Source organism: Olea europaea, unplaced genomic scaffold (genome assembly GCF_002742605.1).
Source record: "Olea europaea var. sylvestris unplaced genomic scaffold, O_europaea_v1 scaffold2790, whole genome shotgun sequence".
Taxonomy (NCBI): domain Eukaryota; kingdom Viridiplantae; phylum Streptophyta; class Magnoliopsida; order Lamiales; family Oleaceae; genus Olea; species Olea europaea.
Window position 1 is genome coordinate 1 of NW_019246377.1, and position 5,525 is coordinate 5,525.

Sequence of the window (5,525 nt, forward strand, 5' to 3'; positions counted from 1 at the left end):
GGTGAGAAGCATTGGCAAAAAGGTAAGTGTAAGTAGAAGATTCCATCTCAAATAGCTGGCAGAAAAGCAATTTGACGAAGAACCAGATGATGTCGCAGAAGACGATAACCCCATTTGTTATTGAAACTAGCTAATTCTAATTACAAGAGTAGAAAATGTATGAACTTTTGCAGTAATAATCGACTGTAGTCTGTGGAGAAGAGTAGACGATTGTCGACTGGAATGAAATTAGAGAAAGGCGGTTCGTTTGCCTATTTTATGCGCCGAATTTTTTTTTATTTTTTTAAAGAGGGGGCCGTTGTGGGCTAGAGGCCCCCTAAAATGTGAGGCCCAAGGCAGTGGCCTCACTTCCCTTGGGCCAGGGCCGACCCTGGCGGAGAGACAAGAGGTACCGGTCACAAAGAGTAGGAGTAAAATTTGTGGTTTGAGTCTGCCTATTTTTTTCCTTTTGTCTCGTCTATTAATGGTCCAAAAAGAAAATGTTTTTTACAATGTTTTATAAATGTTTCGAAAGACGGCATTTTTGCAACATTTTATAAACGTTGCGAAAGATAAAACTTTTTGCAATGTTTATAAAACGTTGTGAAAGACAAAGCTTTTTGCAACATTTTAATCTTTCGCAACGTTTTATAAATGTTGCGAAAGACAAAACTTTTCGCAACACTAAATTAATGTTGCAAAAATGTGATATTAGCAACATTCACTTAAAAAATGTTGCTTTCAAGCTCATTGAGCAGCTGAGACAAACCATTAGTGAGGGCGCCCGAAGCAGCTTAAACATCTTGCTTTTGGGAACCTCTTTTCTTAAAGAAGGAATAGCTTCGCTCTCTGGAGGGAGCAGCAGGAGCAACCGGGGCCAACAAGGGGCTAAGCTAGCAAGGCCTCACATATGCAAAGGCTCACCTTCTCGAGAAGAGATGGAAAACATGTTCAATATCATTTGATTGAATAGTTGACCCAACCCTTTCGGAGAGGCCCTGAAAGGAGAAGGAAGGCTGGAATGCCAACAGACGCTATTATTGAATTCACCCGACCCGATAGTACCCTTTCTGTTGCCGCTACAAGACTAGCCGCTGTTGATGGCTGCTGCTATAGAATCTTGCTATTTCCATGAAAACTCGGTACGCTAAGGCTGGGTGGTCGGGAAGGATGTATGTGAGGCCAACTACTTCCTATACATCAGAGACGAGTGTGGCTTTCCAATATGATGAGGGTAGACACACAAAAGGATTAGCCCGACCCAATCCCATTGATTGTCCAGGGACCGATAAAGATAGAGAACTATTTGCTTATAAGACCTTTTCACTTTTTTTCTCTATCAGTGTACCCCCGTAGTCTCCCGCGAAGGTGTATTAAGCGTAGTAGCTTTACTCGAACCGCAATTTCTAACATGATTGGGTTCATCCCTGTAGTAATTGGATGAATTGAGTTGTAGACATGAAAGCGTAAGAACTCAACGGGATTCCCTTCTTTGTTTGTCCGATTCGAGGGGAAAAGGCCCGTTGGGTTCTTAAGAGCCAAAACTCAATTATATTAAGCAATGGTAACATTCATGTATTTGAACGTTGTGATTGACCTCTTTAGTAGCATTGAATTAAAGAATGTTGTCTTTTGCATGTTGCAAAAGGTTATTTTTGTTGTAGTGTTATTATGTTGCGTGGGGCCTATGGATGGTAGATTGAGGTCGGGAATTGGTGGGGGTGGTCGTCGACAAGTGGCTGATGCCATAGACATACAAGTAGAGTGGTTTAGGGTCCGGTTGGGGGATCACTGAAAGCATATGGTGTCATCTGATTTTGACAAAAATATTAATATTTTATTGTTATTACACTAAATGAAAGTCTTAGTAGGAACAAAAATGCTAGATGTACACTGTGAAGGAGTTATCGACCCACTCGACAAGACTATAAGTTGGGTTTACCCGTCCAAGGGGGAGAAATCACCATCTAGTTTGACATTTGATGTATTGTGTAAAAACGATTGAAGGGAAAAAAATTTATTTTTTTGAAACTGTCCAGCGTGTGTTGCCACGTGACAAAGTGTAAATGATGATGTACAGGAAGATGTATAGGTAGCATGATTGTAATAGGAGTTGCATTATGATTTGTTTTAGAAGAAGCATTAGAAGAATTGGAGAACAGAAATTTTAAAATGGAGAATGAATTTTCTATATCGGATTGTTAATTTTAATCTTTCTAAGAAGAAAACTACCACAAAGAAAATATTTAACAATTGAGATGAGAGTTTTGGCTCAATATTTAAGTTTTCTTATTGTAACTATTATCGTTTAAATGCGATTTTAGAAAAGACTAGTTGTAAGCACATGTGTTATACGTCTTATATATCGAATGAACGATATGAGTAATTTTTTTATAAGTATTAATACTTTTTTTTTAAAGTAGTTAAGCTAATGATACCGTTAAAGGAAAAATTTTAATTGGAAAAAAAATACGAATAAATTTTTTTATGAAACTATCTATGTATAGAATGTGAAAATGTTAAATAAGCGTTGATTGTTCTTAATTTTCATTTCGAGGTCGGTATGTTTTTCTTTCTCAAGTATATTAAACTTTTCGATTGTATCCTTAAACAATGTAACTTGAAAATTACTTCCCTAAAAACATTATAAAAGAATAATCTATTAGTCCAATAGTGAAACTTCTATGAGAAAAGTGTTGGCCAATTCTGACATTATCTAATACCCACATCACACAAAATTAGTTTTGAAACTTCTACATGGCCATTCTTATTGCCGTAGATCTCAATGGAACTTTTCGAAGTATAAATATTTTAATAATTCACTCTTCTTCAAATGCATTCGGTTGTCTTATAAAGATATAATTGCAATCTTTTTTTGCTGACATCAATCCTACAAAATGAAAACAAATTTAAGCTATGACAACAAAAATATACATTAATAATTAACAAAATGGAAAAAGTTAATATTTTTCAAATTAATTTGACTATCTGACCCATTTTTTTGATCTGTTGATGAATCAGACCTTGTTTTTATTGGTGTTTTTGACATGATGTATTCATTTGTGATATTTTTAGCATGCTAAATAAAAAAGTCATTGATATGTTAATTTAGTAATATCAATGTTGAAAAAAAAAAAACCCAAATAGCAAATATAGGAGATATTGTACAAATATAATTTAACACAACACATGTTTTTATAAAAAATGTGATTGTGCTCATATGCCAATATGATGTAGCGAATTATAATTAACACTTCAAAATCCTCGGACCAATCATTTGAATATTGATTAATAAGTAATTGATTGAACACTATTTGCAAACGGCTTGGACTCCCCTTGCTTTGAAATAATCCACTGACCAAGGGTTACTATTTGTTCTATTATATATATATATATATATATAATTCTTAAATCATTTTATTTAATTAGTTAAAGACCAATACAAAGTGGCTACTGTTCACGTTTCAACAAAATCTTAATTGCCAAAGTTCAATATAATTGCATCTATGCTAATGTCTCCTCATCCACCCTAAAAGTAATTTTTAAATCATAGTTTAAAAATCATAAAATTAGAAATATTAAAAATGTAAATTTTCAATCCAAAGATGAGTTACAGTAGTAAAAAAAGATGTGACATATAGATGTTTAGCCAAAGATGGCTTCAAAATTCATAACTATGAATAAAAAATAATGCATATTTGCATGAATATGATGAGACAATACTACTATCAGGTTGCCACTTTCTTAGGACGCATGGATGTATATATACTAAAACAATAATTCGTAGTAATAGATAGATTTAAAATAGAAATTTCATACAATTAAATCCATTATATAAGAAATTAAGTTAAAATGCAAACCAAGCTTAACTAATCACCAAAATAATAATAATAATAATAATAATAATAATAATAATTCACAACACTCATTAAAATTATAAGTAGTTTATGTTTATAATTTAGATGGATATTACTAAGTGAATAAAAAAATAAAAAAAGGAAGAGAGAAGAACTACGTTATCTTTTTAGTATAATAAATTTTTTTGCTAAACACCAAAAGAGATATTTTTCCTTTTGTAGAATTTGTCTCAAACAAATCGATTTCTCCAAAACTCCAATGCCCAACACGAATAAATTCATATACATAAGCATCCTCTAGATTATTTTCGACTTTTGAAAAGCTCTAACCCACAACAAATTGCTTTAATTGATAATAGTTCTTGTCTTTAGCCCACAACAAATTGCTTTCATTGACAATAGTTATAGAATGAGAAAAGTTAATTTTTATAGTTATAGTGATCTTAATTATATTTATTACATATTGTATGTAGTAACACAAAATAGCCCCACATCTCTCATCTCATTTATTTACATGAATTTATTTGTAAAAGTAGACATCTCTAAATCCCATTCACATACTCTCCATTGGTAGGAAATTAAAAAACGTAGTCTCAATGGACTTTCTCTACCTTCCATCATCGTACATTTTCTTTGTATATTGAAATTTTTAATCTGTTAATGTTGTTTGTGGATGGTTTAGAATTTCAACACATATTATAATAATTTATTTAGTTTCATAAAATGATAAGAATATAGCAAAAAACAATTGAGGACTTAAGTGTGAAAATGAGCAAAGATTATAAATATTTATTGCAGTTATAATATTGTGTAATTAAAATTTTTTTAATGGGATTATAATTACCTTACTATTTGGTATTCAATTTTTATCTAAATTTAGATATTATGGTGATTCATATGTATCTACCAATTAAAATAATTTTTAAATAAGGGTAAATATAACATAAAATAAAATTTTATCAAATTATATAGTAACATTTTGTATGCATTAATTTTATTACATTAAATATATTATTTAGTTGTTAGGATATGTGCGAAACAACCAAATGAAAAGGTCATTTAAATAAGAGAATATGAATATTATTTTTTTTAAATTGACTAATTTAGTCGAGAGAATAAATTTATTTAAGCCATATTTTTATAATAAAAGTTGTTAATAAAAATAATATAATATTAAAAAATTAATTTAGGGAATGATTGACAAATGGAAAAGAAAAGGATTTTTTTTTAATTTCTTGTTAAATAGATTGAAATAATTAATTATTAACAAAACTAATAAGGATTTATTGGGTATATAGCTAAATATTTGAGGAATTAATGCTATTAATTAATTATAAAATAATTCAAATTAAATAAGAGTATATTATGCATATAGCTAAATATGTAACAGTAAATTGAGTATTCAAAAGTTTATCCTCAATCCTTCATTTTAATATATTGTAGATGTAGACATATTTTATCAATACTAAGATTTCAAATCCCTCTGCCCATATAGATTTGGTCAACAATAATTTTAAAGCAAATTTATTTATTTACTCACCTTGACAAATGGGATGTCCTGTAGAAGGATTACACTCTTCATCTTCTCACGAAATTAAGGGTCCGTTTGACTGGCCTCAATTGCATAGAAAATATCACATCCGTGGAATTCGTTTTCTACTTAGACTGTTTGATACGAAAGTGAAAATA